Source organism: Scyliorhinus torazame, chromosome 18 (assembly GCF_047496885.1).
Source record: "Scyliorhinus torazame isolate Kashiwa2021f chromosome 18, sScyTor2.1, whole genome shotgun sequence".
NCBI classification, from domain to species: domain Eukaryota; kingdom Metazoa; phylum Chordata; class Chondrichthyes; order Carcharhiniformes; family Scyliorhinidae; genus Scyliorhinus; species Scyliorhinus torazame.
Genome location: NC_092724.1, coordinates 43,878,456 through 43,899,062, shown reverse-complemented (window position 1 = coordinate 43,899,062; position 20,607 = coordinate 43,878,456).

Sequence of the window (20,607 nt, the reverse complement as noted above, 5' to 3'; positions counted from 1 at the left end):
GGATGCAGTCGGGGAAGTTGGCAGGGCCGGAGGGGTTTCCGGTGGAATATTATAAAAAATATCAAGGATAAGCTGGCACCCCTGATGGTGGGGATGTTTGAAGAGGCGATAGGGAAGGGGGTGTTGCCACAAACTTTGGTGCAGGCATCGATTTCCCTGTTGCTAAAAAAAGATAAGGCCCCACGGGTGAAGAAAATGTTGTTGGAGCACAGTCTGGGGGGAGGGTGGGTTGGCGCTGCCGAACTTCTGCAACGACTACTGGGTGGCGAATATAGCTATGATTAGGAAGTGGGTAATGGGGGAGTGGTCATGGAAAGGCACCAGTTTGGGAGCACTGGTAACGGCACCTCTGCCGTTCTCGCCGGCCCGGTACTCCACTAGCCCGGTGGTGGTGGCGGCATTGAGGATCTGGGGGCAAAGGAGGACTGGACCATGATTTGCAATAACCACAGGTTCATGCCGGGCAGGATAGATGGCGGGTTCTGAAGTTGGCAGAGAGCAGGAATGAAATGAAATGAAAATCGCTTATTGTCACAAGTAAGCTTCAATGAAGTTACTGTGAAAAGCCCCTAGTCGCCACATTCCGGCGCCTGTTCGGGGAGGCTGGTACGGGAATTGAATCGTGCTGCTGAAGCCAGCGATTTAGCCCAGTGTGCTAAACCAGCCCCTGCAATAAGAATCTTTTATTGTCACAAGTATGAAGTTACTGTGAAAAGCCCCTAGTCGCCACATTCCGGCGCCTGTTCGGGTAAGCTGGTACGGGAATTGAACCCACACTGCTGGCCTTGTTCTGCATTACAAACCAGCTGTCTAGCCCACTGAGCTAAACCAGCCCTTATTAAATGGATGGGAGATCTATTCATAGACTGGAGTTTACCCAGTCAGAAGGCGCTGGAGGACAGGTTCAAGCTGCCGCCGGGGAATGGTTTCAGATATGTACAAGTCCGTGACTTTCTGAGGAAACAGGTGTTGGCTTTCTCGCTGATGCCGCCACGGGGGATACAGGACAGAGTAGTCTCTGGCACTTGGGTGGGGGAGGGGAAGGTATCGGTTATCTATCAGGAGTTGTTGGAGGCGGAGGAGACCCCAGTGGAGGAACTGAAGGGCAAGTGGGAGGAGGAGCTAGGTGGGGAGTTAGAGGCGGGTCTGTGGGCGGACGCCCTAAGCAGGGTTAATTCCTCCTCATCATGTGCCAGGCTCAGTCTAATACAGCTTAAGGTGGTATACCGGGCACACACGGCGGCGGCGAGGATGAACAGGTTTTTCAGGGTAGAAGATAGATGTGCGAGGTGTGCGGGAAGCTCAGCAAACCATGTCCACATGTTTTGGGCATGCCCGAAGCTTGGTGGATTCTGGCAGGGGTTTGCCAAGGCAATGTCCAAGGTGCTAGGTACCCGGGTGGTGCTGAGTCCAGAGGTGGCCATCTTTGGAGTACCAGAAGACCCGGGAGTTCAGGGAGTGAAAGAGGCCGACGTTTTGGCCTTTGCCTCCCTAGTAGCCTGGAGACAGATCCTTTTAATGTGGAGGGACTCGAAGCCCCCGAGTGTGGAGACTTGGGTCAGTGAAATTGCTGGGTTTCTCAAGCTGGAGAAAATAAAGTTTGCCCCGAGGGAGTCAATGCTGGGGTTCTCTCGGGGGTGGCAGCCGTTCGTCGATTTTCTCGGGGAAAATTAAATGTCAGCAGAAGCAGCATTCTGAAGGGGGGGGTAGTTGAAAATGGTTAAGGGATGTACAGAAGGGGTTGGGTGGGAAATGTCTCGTTTACCATGTTGATGTTTATGTTGTTATTGTTTTGTTATTGTAAAAAGTTTGCAAATGCTTCAATAAAAATATATTTTTTTAAAGTTAAGGATCCGATGGAGTGTGGGTCGTATAGGCCCATATCACTTCTGAATGTGGACGCAAAAGTATTGGCGAAGGTACTCACGGGTAGGCTGGAGGAGTGCCTCCCGAAGGTGATAGGTGAAGATCAGACGGGGTTCATGAGAGGGAGGCAGCTGTTTTCAAACATGAGAAGGGTATTGAACATCGTTATGGCACCGGCAGAGAGGAAGGAAACCGAGGTGGTTGTGGCATTGGACGCTGAGAAGGCGTTCGACCGGGTAGAATGAGGGTACTTGATGGTAGTTTCGGAGCGGTTTGGGATTGGACCAAGATTTGTGAACTGGGTAAAGCTACTATATAAGGAACCGAAGGCGAGTGTCCACACAAACAATATGAGCTCAAGATACTTTTCTCTCCACCGTGGGACTAGGCAGGGATGTCCTATGTCCCCCCCTGCTGTTTGCACTCGCGATTGAGCCGTTGGCCATTGCATTAAGAAGTTCAGGGGTATGGAAAGGAATAGTGCGGATGGGGGAATAGAGCATAGGGTGTCCTTATATCCCGATGACTTCCTGTTATACGTGTCGGGGCAGGGGTGGGGGGGCTGCCATTCCGTAGGGCAGGGACTCACTTTAGGTACCTGGGGGGGTGCAGGTTTCCCGGGAGGGGGCCGGGGGGGATCTCCACAGGTACAACATTTCTAGTTTGGTGGGGAGAGTGAAAGCTGATCTGCCAAAGGCTTTTTTCAGAGAGATTGAGGGAAGGATTACTTCGTTCACATGGGGAGGGAAGGTAGCCAGAGTTAGAAAGGTGCTGCTACAGAGGGGAAGGCAGTCTGGGGGTTTGCGCCTTCCGAACCTGATGTATTACTACTGGGTGGCGAGTGTGGAGAAGGTGCGGAGCTGGGTCAGAGAGGTTTATTCCCAGTGGGTCAGATGGAGGAGAGTTTGTGCAGGGGGTCGGGATTGAAAGCACTGGCAACAGCGCCACTTCCGATAGCCCGGGGGAAGTACTCAGGGAGTCCAGTAATAATAGCTTCATTGAGAATTTGAAGGTAGTTTCGCCAACACTTCGGGTTGGGGCAGGGTCAAGGGAAATGCCGATTCGGGGGAACCACAGATTTGAGCCAGGGAGGTGGGATGGAAATTTTCGGAAATGGGAGGAGAAGGGGATTAAGACACTGATGGATTTGTTTCTTAGGGGTCGGTTTGCAGGATTGAAGGAGCTGGAAGCGAAGTATGGGCTGGAGCAGGGGGAAATGTTTAGATAATGTGCAGGTTCGAGATTTTGCCAGAAAGGAGATACAGAGCTTCCCGGTGGAGCCGGCCTCCACATTGCTGGAGGAGGCGCTGATGCCAGGGGGACTGGAGAAGGGGGTAGTGTCAGCGGTTTACGGAGCTATTTTGGAAGAGGAGAAGACACCACTGGAAGGGATCAACGCCAAGTGGGAGGAAGAGTTGGGAGAGGATATGGAGGAGGGGTTCTGGTGTGAGGTGCTCCGGAGAGTGAATGCCTCCACTTTGTGTGCGAGGTTGGGGCTGATACAGCTGAAGGTGGTATACAGAGCACACGTCACGAGGGCCGATTCTTTGAAGGAGTAGAAGATGTGTGTGAATGTTGCGGGGGGGCCCCGCTAATCACGTTCATATGTCTGTCCAAAGCTAGAGGATTACTGGAAGGAGGTTTTAAGGGTAATTTCTAAAGTGGTGCACTTGAAACTGGACCTGGGCCCCCGGGAGGCCATATTAGGGGTGTCGGACCAGCCAGCGTTGGAAACGGGTGTGGAGGCAAATGTTGTAGCCTTCGCCTCGTTGATTGCCCAAAGGCGGATCCTGATAGGTTGGAGAGCAACCTCTCCACCCTGTGCCCTGGCGTGGCGGGGGGATCTGTTGGAATTCTTGACTCTTGAGAAGGTTAAGTTTGAACTGAGGGGAAGGATGGAGGGGTTCCACAATTCATGGGCATTATTCATTATGCACTTTCAAGAACTGGATAACATCGAACATTAGTTGGGGCGGTTGGATGGGAGGGTTGGGGGGAAGGGGGCTGTGTGTGTTAATGGTGACTATGGGTGATCCCTAATTCCTTTTTGTCATTTGTTTGTGTGAACATGCGGGCTAATGTTTGGGGTTTGGTGGGAGGATGGGATTGTTGTTATTGATATGGGGATTGACATATTTGTTACTGATTATTGTTTATTGTTGGTGGGTGTAAATTTGGGAAAAAATGTGAAAAAGGAGGAGAATAGAAAATATTTTTTTTAAAAAGGCAATCCTCAGCTTTTCCTTCTTGGCTGAAAAGAGATCCAGCCTGTTCGGTCTTTTATGATGAGGAGTGTCCCCTCCCAGTTTTGATATCGCCCTTGTTAATCTTTGCATTCTCCAATGCTGCAGATCATTTTTATATAATGGAGACCGAAACTGTTCACTGTGACCAAATGTAGCCTAACAAATTAAATATCACATCTCTGCTTTTCAAGTTTCTCTCGCAATTGGCCATCGAGTACTTGCTTTGCTCTCTTCATGACCTTATTACCAGCGTTGCTCCTTTTACTGATGTGTATCTCTACCCCTAGATCCCCTTACTCCTGTACCCCATTTAGGGACTTACTTTCCCAAGGAGAATTTTACTTTTTTATTCTTCCTATCAAAGTGTAAGACATTACACCATTATGTCCAAATTAATTTGCTAATTTCATAAGACCATAAGACATAGGAGCAAAATTAGGCAACTCGACCCATCACATCTGCTCCTCCATTCAAGCATGGCTGATATTTTTCTAATCCCCATTCTCCTGCCTTCTCCCCATAACCCCTGTTCCCCTTATTAATCAAGAACCAATCTATCTCTGTCTTAAGCAGGGCAGCATGGTAGCACAGTTGCTTCACAGCTCCAGGGTCCCAGGTTTGATTCCAGATTGGGTCACTGTCTGTGCGGATCTGCACGTTCTCCCCGTGTCTGCATGGGTTTGCTCCGGGTGCTCCGATTTCTTCCCACAGTCCAAAGCTGTGCAGGTTAGGTCGATGCTAAATTGCCCTTAGTGTCCAAAAGTTTAGGTGGGGTTACTGGGTTATAGGGATAGGGTGGCAGCAAAGGGCTTAAGTAGAGTGCTCTTTCCAAGGGCAGGTGCAGACTCGATGGGCCAAATGGCCTCCTTCTGCACTGTAAATTCTATGATAATGGCTGTCAGTGACTTGGCCTCCACAGCCTTCTGTGACAAAGAGTTCCACAGATTCACCACCCTCTGGCTGAAGAAATTCGTCCTCACCTTTGTTTCAAAGGATCGTCCCTTTAGTTTGAGATTATGCCCTTTAGTTCTTCCTACCAGTGGAAACATCCGCTCCACGTCCATTCTATCTAGGCCTCGTAGTATCCTGTAAGTCTCAATAAGTTCCCCCTCATCCTTCTGTTAGCAGAAGAAATTGCTATGTGTGTCAGAATTGATATAAGTAATAATAAAGATGTCTCAAGTATTCTAACAGCACAGATCAAGGAAAAAAACAGCAGGCAAGGCGTTAAAATGTTGGACCTTAAAGAAAAGTCACCTGCACTGGAGATAATTCAATCATCTCACAGGGTATTAGGATAAGAAAGGGGTCCCACGTCACAGAAATCATGGCTCCAGCCCAGTGCAGGGGATAAAAACACATTAACACCCCTTCCAGAAGTTCAGGGTAAAGGAAAGATGGTGAACATAATCCAGGAGATTGTAAAGAAGCATTGTATTAGCTGATCGTTTTCCCATTAAAGGGACCAGAAAATATGCATACTGATCACCTTGTATTGTTCCAACTGAATTGATGACGACAATGCCTACTTGTAAATCTGAAAGAACCTTAAATATATATGCGTGTAATTCTGACTATGATCCGAGCTGACTTTTGCGGGCTAAGGATAACAGCAGAACTTGCCTCTCGTGTGCGCGCACAGCATTTCCGAATAAACTCAACTTTTACAACTCCATGTGGTCGAGAACAGATTCTGAGCTTTACTTCCCTCCAACACTTCTGAACTCCAACAAGTACAGATCCAGAGTCCTCAGCCGTTCTTTATACGTCAAGCTCTTCATTCCTGGGATCATTCTTGTGAAACTCCTCTGAATCCTTTCCAAGGCTAGCACATCCCTCCTTGGATACAGGGCCCAAGACTACTCACAATACTCCAAATGGAGTCTGACCAGGGCCTTAAACAGTCTCAGGAGGACATCCTGGTCTTGTATTCTAGCCCTCTCGACATGAATGCTAACACTGCATTTGCCTTCCTAACTGCCAACTGAATCTGCACATTAATCTTAAGAGAATCTGTCCCTCTACAGGTTTTTGTATCAACTGCAAACTTAGCAACAGTGCCTTCAGTTCCTTCTTTCAAATCATTAATGTATATTGTGAAAAGTTGTGGTCCCAGCACCGACCCCTGAGGCACACCACTAGTCACCAGCTGCCAACCTGAAAAATATCCTTTATCCCCACTCTCTGCCTTCTGTCAGTCAGCCAATCCTCTATCGATGCCAGGATCTTACCCTTAACACCATGGGATCTTAATTTATTTTACAGTCTACCATTCAGCACCTTGTCAAAGGCCTTCTAGAAATCTAAATAAATCATGTCCTCTGGTTCACCTTTGTCTAACTTCCTTGTTACCTCCTCAAAAAACTCTAACAGATTTGTCAGACATGACCTCCTCTTGATGAAGCCATTCTGACTCAGTTCTATTTTATCATGCACTTCCAAGTACTTCAGGATCTCATCTTTAATAATGGACTCTAAAATCTTGGCAATGATCAAAGTCAGGCTAACCAGCCTATAATTTCCCGTCTTTTGCCTGCTTTCTGAAACAGCGGTGTTCCATTAGTTACTTTCCAGTCCTCTGGGACCCTTCCTGATTCCAGTGATTTCTGAAAGATCACCACCAATGCCTCCACAATCTCCTTCAGAACCTTGGGGTGTAGTCCAGCAGTCCAGATAATTTATCCACCTTCAGACCTTCAGTTTCCCCAGAACCTTCTCCTTCGTGATGGCTACTACACTCACCTCTGCCCCTGATTCTCCTGGAGCTCTGGCATCCCACTGATGTCTTCCAATGTGAAGACTGATGCAAGGTAACTATTCAGTTGCTCTGCCATTTCTTTGCTTCCTATTATTACTTCTCCAGCCTCATTTCGCTGTGTTCCAATGTCTATTTTTGCCTCTCTTACCTTTTATATATTGAAAAACTCTTCCTATCTTCTTTTATATTACTAGCTAATTACACTCATATTTTATCTTCTCTTCTTTCCCCCCCCCCCCCCGCCCCGCCCCCTATTGCTTTTTTAGTTGTCCTCTGCTTGCTTTTAAAGGCTTCCCAATCCTCTAGCTTCCCACTAATCCTTGCCACTTTGTATGCTTTTTCTTTTTCTTTTGTGCTGTCTTTGACTTCCCTCGTCAGCCATGGATGCCTTGTCCTCCCTTTAGCATGTTTCCTCCTCTTTGGGATTAATTTCTGTTGTGCCTCAAACTGCGGGGTAGATTCTATCATATTGTGGTCACTGCTCCCTAAGGATTCCTTCACCTTAAGTTCCCTAATCAAGTCTGCCTCATTACACATCACCAAATCCAGAATTGCCTGTTCCCTAGTAGGCTCCCCCACAAGCTGCTCCAAAAAAACATCTTGGACATTCCACAAATTCCTTTTCTTGGGATCCACTACCAACCTGATTTTTCCAGTCCACCTGCATATTGAAGTCCCCCATGATTATTGCAATATTGCCTTTCTTATATGCCTTTTCTATCTACTGATTTATTTTCTGCCCCATATCCAGACTACTGCTCAAGAGCCTGTACAGAACTCCCATCAGGGTCTTTTTACCTTTGCGATTCCTCAACTCTACCTACAGAGATTCTATGCCTTCTGATCCGATATCGCATCTTGTTATCGATTTAACTTCATTCCTTACTAACAATGCAACCCCACCCCCTCTGCCCATCTGCTTGTCCTTTCGATAGGACACATATCCTTGGATATTTAGATCCCAGCTATGATCCCATTGCAGCCACATCTCTATGATGCCCACAACATCATACCTGACAATTTCAAGCTCATTTACCTTGTTTCATACACTGTGCGCATTTAGGTAGAACACCCTCAGTCCTGCATTGACCACCTCCCTTCTCATACTTGTCCCCTTTTTTGCTCTGCCTGAGGTTAGATTCCTGCCACCTTCTATACTCTCTGTTCTATTGCATGCAGTGGAAACTTTACTAACCTCTCCTGAGCCCTCGGCTCCTTTAACTAGTTGAAAGTCCTCATCATTAACCTGCACTTCTATCCTCTCCTTTAACTTTGATTTACTAATTCTCCATACAACTGAACTCTCCCCACCCCCCCCCCCCCACACTATTTAGTTTAAAGCATTATTTCATGCCCACATTGCAAGTTTATTAACATCTTGTATTTTGAGGCCATGTGATGAATATTTGCTATTATGCATCATAATATGAACAGGAGTAGACCATTCAGCCCCTCGAGCCTGTCCCGCCATTCAACAAGATCATGGCTGATCTGTGACCTAACTCCATATACTTGCCATTGGCCCACAAGGCCCCACCTCCCTCAACGCCATCCTGCCCCTTCAACACCGACCCACCCCCTCTCTCAACACCACCCTGCCCCCTTACCAACACAGTCCCTGCCCTTCTCTCCACTCCCCTCTCCCTTAAATGGTTTTAGGTGGCTTAGTTGAAATTTAATGATCTGTTACAGAGCGTAATAGAGCATTTATAGACACACAATGCAGACTGACATCATGGAAGCCGTAGGGCGCGATTCTCCGAAATGGAGACAGAATGTTCGGGCCCCACAGGGGGCCAGCACAGCGCTGGAGCGGTTCACGCCGCTCCAGCCTCCCTTCCCGGCTCCAACTGGGCGCCGCGCCAACCCGCGCATGCGTAGTGACACCACGCCAACCCACGAATGCGCAGGGGACTTCCTCAACGGGCCGGCCCCAACGCAACATGGCGTGGGGGTTCAGGGGCGGCCGCGTAATATAGGGCCGGGGCTGGAGAGGCCGGCCCACGATCAGTGGGCCGCGATCGTGGGCCAGACCCCATCGGAGGCCCCCCCCCCCCCCCCCCCCCCCCCCCGGTGAAGGAGCGCATTTCCCCGCACCACAGGCCGCCCCCCGACCCTACGCGGAGACTTCCTGCCGGCTGCGAGCAGGTGTGAACAGCACCGGCGGGACTCTGCCGTTTCCACGCGGCCGCCCAGCCCATCAAGGCCGGAGAATCGGCGGCCCAGCCGCGGAAAGCGGCCCGCAACCGGCGCCATGCCAAACCCGCCGGTGCAAATGACGCCAATTCTCCACTCCTCGGAGAATCTCCTGCCGGCATCGGATCGGCGCCGTGGGAAAAAATGGTGCGAACGGCAATTCTCCCATATGGCATGGGAGAATCCCGCCCAGGGTAAATGTCACTTGTCACATTAGAATATTTAAATTAATATTTTAAATCAATCAAGTTGGCTTGTGATAATAGATCTCAAAAAGGTATACAGCTACATCTTCAAAAGTTATAAAGGATATGATGAGGTCAAAATTGTTTCCAATGGGTAGCAAGTTATTGGCACTCAATTCAACATCAGAATTACATTAACTACAACACAGCTGTGCTTCTTGTAACAAGGCTTTCTTTATTAATCATGATACAGACTCTTCAAATTTTAAAACAACTGTCTGGAAAACCAAATCACAGCATCAAAGTAAAATCAAAATTCTAGTCTGCACTTAGATCTTGCTAAAACCAGTTTGCATAGATAACATAATTTTCCATTGCGGGTCTACCCTCCTACAGTGGCAAGTGATGTCGGAAAATCTAGTGCACAGCGAAATCACCGATTTACAGCAGCGGAACCGGAATATCGCGCTGCCGTGAACGGACAGAGAATCCTGCCAATAATGCCGATGCCATTTTTTGAAGACTTTGGACGGGATTCTCCGAGCCATCACCGGCTCGGAGAATCGGAGATGAGACGGCTCACGACGCTGGGACGCGATTCTCTGGCAACTGGAGAATCGCTGCCAGACGCGTGCCGCCGGTCGGGGGCTGATGAAAAAGGCCCCCGCTGGGATTCTCCGTGGTTGACCGGCCGGGTTCCCGCCGGCGTGGTTCTAACATGGTTCCACCCGGCGGGAACTCAGACCCGTGGCCGTGGTGGCTGTCCTGGTGGGGGGATGGGGGGATCAGACTCCAGGGGGGGGGCGCGGCCTGCGTTCGGTCGCCACCAATCAGCGGGCGCGCGTGATCCGGGGGGGCTTACCTTTTCCGCGCCGGCCCACTGTGTGGTTCTGCCATGTTGGCCGCCGCGCACGTGCGCGGACCCGCGGCGAGGAGTGCAGGGCCACGTACGGCAGCTGGAGCAGCGCAGAGCACTCCAGCACGGTGCTGGCCCCCTGTGGGCAATAGAATCACTGGACCAAGAGGCCATTTGACGCCGGCGTGAAACACCCCGGTGTTTACACCAGTGTCAACACTTAGCCGCGTTTTCAGAGAATCCCTGCCATGTTGTCTAAAGAATGCATGCGGCGGCCGGCTGCGGGTCCGTGCCTGCGCGCGTCGGCCGTATTCGCACCGGCCCCCACGCAACATCGCGGAGCTCTACAGGGGCCCGGCGCAGAGGAAAATAGGCCCCCGCCCCCAGCCGGGTGGAACCATACGCGAACAATGTCGGCAGGGCTCAGCGGGCACTCGGTCGATCGACCGTGGAGAATTGCCTCTTTCAACGGCCCCCGACACAGAAATATCAGCCATTAGTATGTTTTCTTTCAATGTTTAAACAATATTAGGTATGTTAATGTTCACAGAATTTATAGTGCAGAAGGAGGCCATTCGGCCCAATAAGTCTGCACCGGCTCTTAGAAAGACCACCCCACTTAAGCCCACACCTACACGCTATCCCCGTAACCCTTTCACCCAACCTAACATTTTTGGACACTAAGAGCAATTTATCATGGCCAATCCACCTAACCTGCATGTCTTTGGACTGTGGGAGGAAACCGGAGCTCCCGGAGGTAACCCACGCAGACACGGGGAGAACATGCAGACTCCGCACAGACAGTGACCCAAAACCAGGAATTGAACCTGGGACCCTGGAGCTGTGAAGCAATTGGGCTAACCACTGTGCTACCGTGCTGCCCTACAGTTCTTAACTAGTTGAAAGTCATCATTAACCTGTACCTACTACCCTACTAGTTCAAACAACTTAAAAATCTAATGTCTTGCAGCAAATACAACGAGGCCCACATGTACACCTATTCTTGCTACAATCACGCACATAGCTGCTCTCTGAAAACACAGTTCACATAAACACACAGCCAAAACGAACAGTTAGACCTATGGATAACTTAGTGTAGTGTGCCCACGCATACACAGCAGTCTTGCAGTAAGAGGGCAAACGTGTGAATATCTTTGCCAGCTTGCTAATTAATTCATATCAGCTTGTGTAAAATCAGATTGAATGTGTATAAAAGACCAGGAATATATGATAATTTTAAACATGTTTCATAAGAGAGGTATTTAGAAGCTGTATGAGTCAATTATTTGTTATTTAATGCATGTTACCTGTCTCCAGTTTGACACTATAGTATTTACTGATTTTTACATTCAGCAAGAATATTTTTTACATTTTTGATACATGCTATTATTTTGAGTACAAGTTATTTCAGAAGAATGTAACGTCACATGTTTTGTTCACGCCTTACCACAATTGTCATTTCTGATCAAAGGTACAGTTCAGAATGTGTTTTCCCCTCTGTAATATATCTTTGGATATTAAGAAAATCACCAGTTTGATGGATTCTGAACCAAAAGTGCTGTTGTTGTAGCAAATCTGTGGGTGTCACAGATACCAGAACTAAATTTCTGACACACTTACAAACTATAAATATACATCCCAGTTAAATGTGTTAAAACCAATAAGACTGGATAAATATTATTTTTTAACCATTTGAAAATTAGAACATAGCTAATAAACAGATTAACACGAAATTATTTCCACTTTAATTGCCGACTTGAGGCAACAACGTCCCTCTAATTTTCAAAATAGGCATGATGTATGCTATAGGTGTTTACAGGACTGTCTAGCAAAATCAGTGCATCTGAATTTTTAGCGGAGTTAGATATCTTTTTCGGAAAGCTTTCCTTTGCCTTTTCATTTGCCCTTACATGAGATCTTGAGTGTAAGGAAGTTCATATGTTGTCTGGTGTGACCTCCGGTTCAGAGATGATGGATTCCTGTTGTCTGTGCTACACTTTGTGGATTGACCTTCACTATGGAATGAAACAGCGCAGAAGGAAGACATTCCACTCATTGTGACTTTGCGGTCTCCTTGAAATAGTCCCATTCCCGGTCCTTTCCCCACAGCCGTGTAAAACCTACCCCTTCCAAGTACTTCTCTAATTGTTTTCACTATTAAATCAGCTTCCACCACCCTTTTTAAATGTTCCAGATCATAACTCACTGCTTTGATAAAAATCACTTAATCTCAGCTCTAGTTCCCTTGTCAATTGCTTTAATCTGTGTCCTCTGGCTGTTTTTGACTATTGTCATGGGAATTTCACTTTAAAAAATGTTTGTCTTCTCAAGTGGCTGCAGCGATGTCATTGTGTGGGTGCAGCTGGGCTCTGCTCTGCTTTTTACTTTCGCTTTGAGCTAGAAGCTGTTTTTGGCTCTGCGTTTAGTTTAGTTTTCAATTGGGGAGCTGCATTCAAACCAAGGAGGTGTTTAGGTCTCTCTCTCTGCCTCCTAAAGAATGTCTCCAGATCACTCAATGATTTCAAAGTAATACCTGTTTCTGTAGGGATTACAAACCTGCTGTCTTTGTTAAAAAGGGTTTTTGACTCATGGATGTTGATAGGAAAGTTATGAAGGGTTACCTATAGAGTATTGTATCTGTGGGGATTATCAAGCAACAGGTCGTCCGCAGACAGAGAAACCCTATGCTCTGCATCCATAGCCACTGTCACCTCCACTTCCTGCCCCTCCGGGGGCATCATAATCATGTTAAGTAACCTCCTCACATTTGCCGACAACTGCCTCCCCTTCTCAAACCCTGTTTGGTTCTCACCTATCACCCCCGGGACACAGTACTTGATTCGCGAAGCCAACACCTTCACCAACATCGTGCCGCCCACATTAAACAACGATATCAAACGGTAGGATCCGCATTACTCCGGATCCTTATTTTTCTTCACTGTCAGGGAAATAGACGCCTGCGACAACGTAGGGTGTAGCTCCCTAGCCTCGTCATATGCCCTCACCAGCAGCAGCCCCAGATTCCATCCCCCTAACCTTCAATAAATCTTCACCAGGAACCCATCCAGGCCCAGGGCCTTCCCTGCCTGCATCACCTCCTACTCTCCATCACTTCCCTCAACTCAATAGGGGCTCCCAATCCCTCCGTCAGGTCCTCATCCACCTTGGGAAACTCTAACCCATCCAGAAACCACCGTGTTGTGATCTGCCTGTGTATTATTATAATAATTATTATTACATGCACTCGGTGGGCAACCTCCTACCAGCAGGTGGCGTCAGACACCAGTCATGTGACATCAGCTATCAGGAGAAGGTTGTAAGGCGTACGCCAGGACAGTCGCACATAAGGGTAGTTCCAGGTAGTCTAGGTGGACTCAGTCAGTAACTTGGTCTGTATATCATTCTGATTGTTACTATACCACATGCACACAATAATCATCATTCTAGTTAAGTCACCAGCAGTTCTGTAGATTCATTGCAGAAACAAGATCACGGAACACAAAACACCGCATTCCCTCCCCCGATTCATAGAGCTTCCTATAAAACTCCTCGAACATCCCATTCACCCCCACCGGGTCCAGTATTACCCTCCCCGTCCTATCCTTCATTCTTCCAATCCCCCTTGGCCCCTCCTGCTTCCTGAGTTGGTGGGCCAGCATCCTGCTCGCCTTCTCCCCATACTCGTACATTGTCCCCCTGGCCCTCTGCAACTGCCCCACCGTCTTCCCCGTGGACACCAGCCCAAACTCCACCTGGAGTCTCTGTCTCTCCTTGAACAACCCTGCCTCCTGGGCCTCCGAGTACCTCCTATTGACCCTCAGAATCTCTTCCACCAAACTTGCCATCTCTGCTCGTTCCACCTGTTCCCTAAGCGCCCAAATCAAAATAACTCTTCCCCCCCCCCCCCAAACTACCGTCTTTGAGGGCCTCCCACAGCGTGGCGGCCGTAACCTCCCACGTATCGTTGAGTTCCACATACCCCCAAATGGCAGCCCTCCTCATCTGCTAATAGCCCCACATCCAGCCTTCACTGCCCCCCACCCCCGGTCCACTCGTAAATCCACCCAGTGTGGCACATGGTCTGTATCCACAATCGCCGAATATTCCAAGTCAACCACCCCCGCCAACAACACCTTGCCCAGCACAGAAAAATCATTCCGGGAGTATACCCGATGCACATGAGAAAAGTACGAAACTCCTTCACCCTCAGCCTCCCAGACATCCCAGGTCTACCCCCCATCCATTCCATGAACCCCTTCAGCTCCCTCGCCACCGCTGCCACCTTCCCCGATCTCGGGCTTGACCGGTCCAAACTAGGTTCACTGACCCTGTTAAACCAACACCGCCAACCTCCTCATCCTTTTGTCCAGTCCCGAGTGAAACACCTGCCCCACCCATCCTATCCTCAACCTTCTCTGATCCCCTATCTTTAAATGCGTCTCTTGCTCGAACACTATCCTGTGGAGCCGCTGCAGCAATATCCTGGGGCTGAGTTCACTGGCCTGCAACAGCCAGACACAACTTCCTTTGTGCTGGGGGTGAATGCAGTTGGTGGAACCTTTGCTCCGATACCCATCAACTTCAAATTTACTGGGGCTGTTTGGTGCCACATTTTACCAAATACCACCTTGTTATCAACGGTGGTCATTCCGCTGGGACAACAATTGATGTCTGGAGTTTCTACCACCAGAGCAGTACCCAGTCTGTAGACCAAATACCTGATACTATATCTCCTAGTGACCAGTGAAGACTTGTACTCAAGGATAACGTGACCTGTTGCAATTCTACGCAGGACAAATAGTCTAGCAAATGGGAAACTGGGAAGCGGTTGAAGGAAAAGGCTTGGAAAAATTAACTCAAGTAAAGCAGGAAGTGGGGGTGCTGGTTAGCTCGGTTGTCTACACAGCTAGCGAGTGGTTCAGAAAAACGGCAACAGTGCGGGGTGTAAATACTGTTCCAGCTGAGGTAGATTTGGGATTGCCTTCTTGCCCCGCCCCATTGAAAAGTCCCAAGCCGTGGCCCAGCGACACGCAATGCTACCTGGAGAAGGAGAGAAAAGTATTTTAAAATTAATTTGGTCTGTTAAAGACAGAAAAACATTTTCATATTTCCTCCTTGTAAACCAGTCCGTACAACTGACCTGCAATATCAGTCAATCAGTGGTGGAAAGGATTGTTGACCTCTATCTTTCCAAATTCATCCCGCACACATTCTCCTTCCTCCCTACATTCTCATGGCGTAATTTCCAATTTTACTTTTCCTTTCCCAGGGCTTTCGGAACTGTGGAATCCCTCACTTCCCTTGATCTTGCCACTTGATCCTGCAAGCTATAGGCCTTCAAACCCCCAAATTAGTTTTTGTCTAAATTACTAGTCTTTCAATTGGCTTTGGCTTCTTTCTTATTATTTCAAACTCTGCTGTGGTGCTGCAGAGCGAATCAGAGCCATTCACATGGATTTTGGAATTCAGAAAAGAAATTCTGCTGACCACACTGTAAATCATTCTCATTGATACGACACTGGTACATGCAGCTGGAAGGAGAAAGAAAGAACTTTCATTTATGTGGCACCTGACTAGATTAGGAGATGTCCTAAAGCGCTTTACAGCTAAAGAAGTACTTTTGAAGTGTACAGTAAGAAGTCTTACGACACCAGGTTAAAGTCCAACAGGTTTGTTTTAAACACTAGCTTTCGGAGCACTGCTCATTCCTCAGGTGAAGGAGCAGCGCTCCGAAAGCTAGTGATTGAAACAAACCTGTTGGACTTTAACCTGGTGTTGTAAGACTTCTTACTGTGCTCACCCCAGTCCAACACCGGCATCTCCACATTTTGAAGTGTAGTCACTGTTGCAATCGGCTATCCCTCGCTCATGAGAATGATTGCCTTCCATGAGTCAGAGGATGGCCGAAGGGGCCAATTTGGAACCTGCAGATTGTCGTAATGTGCTCACCGACAGCAATATGACTAGATCATCCAATTTTCAGAATTGGGTCAGGATTGTATATTAGTCAGGCTATCGAAGAGAGCTCTCCTGGTCCACTTCAAAATAATACCATGGGATCTTTCATATGTAGCTCAGAGGACAGACATTAGTTTAACATCTCATTCAGAAGACAGCTCTGTCTGACTGTGCAGCCCTCCCTCACGTACTGGACTGTTAAGTGTTAGCTGAGACTTTGCATTTTACTCCTGGAGTGGGACTTGAACTCACCGAGTCAGTGGGAAGAGAGCTACTGCACAAAGTAAATGAACCTTGCCCCACGATATCTTTTGTAGCTTTGAGTGGTGCCCTGTCTAAATGAATCGGGTGGCACTGTTTTCTGCAAAATGATTGCACCGCACAAACAAATTTGTTCAATGATTTTACTTTGAGAATTTCTGACCCATTATTGGGAGAATAAATATTCAATCTTTTTCTCTGAGGATCATCCTGGCAGATAGCCCCTTAGGATGAGTGCCCCCCCCCCCCCACCCCCCCACCCCCCCACCCCATCCCCGCCACCCCACCCCCCCATTGAACCACTACAGTGCAGAACGAGGCCATTTGGCCCATTGAGTCTGCACCAACCCTGTAAGGGCCCTACCTCGATCCACTCCCCCGCCCAATCACCGTAACCCCACCTCACCCGCACATCTTTGGACACTAAGGGGCAATTTAGCACGCCCGATCCACCTAACCGCATGACACTTTGGGGCAATTTAGCATGGCCACCTAAGCTACACCTGGGATGACACCGGAGCACCCAGAGGGAACCCACGCAGACATGGGGAGAAAGTGTAAACTCCGCACAAGGTTGGAATTGAACCCGGGTCCCTGGCGTTGTGAGGCAGCTGTGTCAACCATTGTGCCACCATCTCGCTCTCCCCCACCCCCAGCAACCCAGAATGAACTTGTAATTTATGCAATGAGGAGGTTAATTTCTTCTGGACAAACCAATGGCTCTGACCAGATGTACAAATATTTATTCTCATAGAATATTTTTACAGTGCAGAAGGGGGCGATTCGGCCCAGAGTCTGCTCCGGCCCTTGGAAGGAGCACCCTACTTAAGCCCACGCCTCCACCCTGTGTCCGTAACCCAGTAACCCCACCTAACTTGGGCACTAAGGGCAATTTATCAAGGCCAATCCACCTAACCTTTTTTTCGACACTAAGGGCAGTTTGGCATGGCCAATCCACCTAACCTGCACATCATTGGACTGTGGAAGGAAACCGGAGCACCCGGAGGAAACCCACGCAGACACTGGGAGAATGTGCAGACTTCACACAGACAGTGATCCAAGCCGGGAATCGAACCTGGGACCCTGGAGCTGTAAAGCAACTGTGCTAACCACTGCTACCATGCTGCCCCAAGTCAAGCCCAGTGAGCGGAAAAGAGGCCCTGTCCATGGGGCAGTGGGGAGCAGGGTGGGAAATTAGCTGACAGCTCACCTCACGTGCCGCCCAGCAGTTGAGGGAAAGTGACTGTCTCTCTCCCTCTCTTTTCATGAGCCCCTTTGTCAATGGAGGAATACCATAATGTCACTATGGAGCAAGGCATGGAGCCAGGCTTCAAGAACTACCTCAGTCCGCATGAAGGTTACACCATGCGGTCAATACACCATGGGCGGGATTCTCCCAGCCCTGGGCCGGGCCATTGGCGCCAGCGTGGTTGGCGCGGCGCTGGTCGCGGGCCGCTCTATGCGGCCGGCCCGCTGATTCGCCGGCCTGGATGGGCCGAGCGGCCATTAGGAAAGAGCCGAGTCCCGCCGGCGCCGTTCTAACCTGCTCTGTGCAGGATAAATACCTGCCGCATTACCTGACGTGGGCCCTAGGTTAGCTGTAACAGCTGGTATGGTTCATGGGATAGAGGATGATGACAACCCGCTCTGCAATGAGCTCTGGTGCTCCGCAACGCTTGACAACGACCAACTCCTGTCCACGGTAGCACTCCCCATCGTCCACCTGGGTGATTCCTGCATGCGAGCTGGCCAATCCACCACACGGTCCCATTGGATTGTTGGGGTAGTGGAAGTGGGGAAGGTTCGGGTGGGGAATGGGACACAAATGGGCCAGCTGTGCTGCAGTCCCTGAGCCAAGCCCACCCCCAACGTTATCCATCCACCTACCCCCCTTGCACCCCTTCTGCGGACAGCCGAGATCTGCCCACCCCTCACACTCTTCTGACAGAGCACCGAGGCAGGTTGTAATGTTGTGCACAGGTGTTTAATGTGAATACATACAAACAGATTTGTGCCCTAGCCCCTATTGCTAAACTGTGACTAATACCCATGCCAACTTAACTGTAGTCTACTTTTCTGGACTATGTCTCGGTGAATCCCTAGATGGTAGCTACAGGGATGGTGCAGGCGGGAGGGATTCAGATTTCTGGATAACTGGGGCTCTTTCTAGGGATGGTGGGACCTCTACAGACAGGATGGTCTACATCTGAACCTGAGGGGCACAAATATCCTGGGGGGGAGATTTGTTAGTGCTCTTTGGGGGGGTATAAACTAATGCAGCAGGGGCATGGGAACCTGGATTGTAGTTTTAGGGTCCGGGAGAATGAGAGTATAGAGGTCAGGAGCACAGATTTGACGTCGCAGGAGGGGGCCAGTGTTCAGGTAGGTGGTTTGAAGTGTGTCTACTTCAATGCCAGGAGTATACGAAATAAGGTAGGGGAACTGGCAGCATGGGTTGGTACCTGGGACTTCGATGTTGTGGCCATTTCGGAGACATGGATAGAGCAGGGACAGGAATGGATGTTGCAGGTTCCGGGGTTTACGTGTTTTAGTAAGCTCAGAGAAGGAGGCAAAAGAGGGGGAGGTGTGGCGCTGCTAGTCAAGAGCAGTATTACGATGGCGGAGAGGATGCTTGATGGGGACTCATCTTCTGAGGTAGTATGGGCTGAGGTTAGAAACAGGAAAGGAGAGGTCACCCTGTTGGGAGTTTTCTATAGGCCTCCAAATAGTTTTAGGGATGTAGAGGAAAGGATGGCGAGGATGATCCTGGATAAGAGCGAAAGTAACAGGGTAGTTATTATGGGAGACTTTAACTTTCCAAATATTGACTGGAAAAGATATAGTTCGAGTACATTAGATGGGTCGTTTTTTTGTACAATGTGTGCAGGAGGGTTTCCTGACACAATATGTTGACAGGCCAACAAGAGGCGAGGCCACGTTGGATTTGGTTTTGGGTAATGAACCAGGCCAGGTGTTGGATTTGGAGGTAGGAGAGCACTTTGGGGACAGTGACCACAATTCGGTGACGTTTACGTTAGTGATGGAAAGGGATAAGTATACTCCTCAGGGCAAGAGTTATAGCTTGGGGAAGGGCAATTATGATGCCATTAGACGTGACTTGGGGGGGATAGGTTGGCGAAGTAGGCTGCAAGTGTTGGGCACACTGGATAAGTGGAGCTTGTTCAAGGAACAGCTACTGCATGTTCTTGATAAGTACGTACCGGTCAGGCAGGGAGGAAGGCGTAGAACGAGGGAACCGTGGTTTACCAAAAAAGTGGAATCTCTTGTTAAGAGGAAGAAGGAGACCTATGTGAAGATGAGGTGTGAAGTTTCAGTTGGGGCGATGGATAGTTACAAGGTAGCGAGGAAGGATCTAAAGAGAGAGCTAAGACGAGCAAGGAGGGGACATGAGAAGTATTTGGCAGGTAGGATCAAGGAAAACCCAAAAGCTTTCTATAGGTATGTCAGGAATAAGCGAATGACTAGGGTAAGAGTAGGGCCAGTCAAGGACAGGGATGGGAAGTTGTGTGTGGAGTCTGAAGAGATAGGCGAGATACTAAATGAATATTTTTCGTCAGAATTCACTCAGGAAAAAGATAATGATGTGGAGGAGAATGCTGAGACCCAGGCTGTTAGAATAGATGGCATTGAGGTACGTAGGGAAGAGGTGTTTGCAATTCTGGACAGGCTGAAAATAGATAAGTCCCCGGGCCCTGATGGGATTTATCTTAGGATTCTCTGGGAGGCCAAGGAAGAGATTGCTGGGCCTTTGGCTTTGATTTTTATGTCATCATTGGCTACAGGAATAGTGCCAGAGGACTGGAGGATAGCAAATGTGGTCCCTTTGTTCAAAAAGGGGAGTAGAGACAACCCCGGCAACTATAGACCGGTGAGCCTCACGTCTGTAGTGGGTAAAGTCTTGGAGGGGATTATAAGAGACAAGATTTATAATCATCTAGATAGGAATAATATGATCAGGGATAGTCAGCATGGCTTTGTGAAGGGTAGGTCATGCCTCACAAACCTTATCGAGTTCTTTGAGAAGGTGACTGAACAGGTAGACGAGGGTAGAGCAGTTGATGTGGTGTATATGGATTTCAGTAAAGCGTTTGATAAGGTTCCCCACGGTAGGCTATTGCAGAAAATACGGAGGCTGGGGATTGAGGGTGATTTAGAGATGTGGATCAGAAATTGGCTAGCTGAAAGAAGACAGAGGGTGGTGGTTGATGGGAAATGTTCAGAATGGAGTTCAGTTACAAGTGGCGTACCACAAGGATCTGT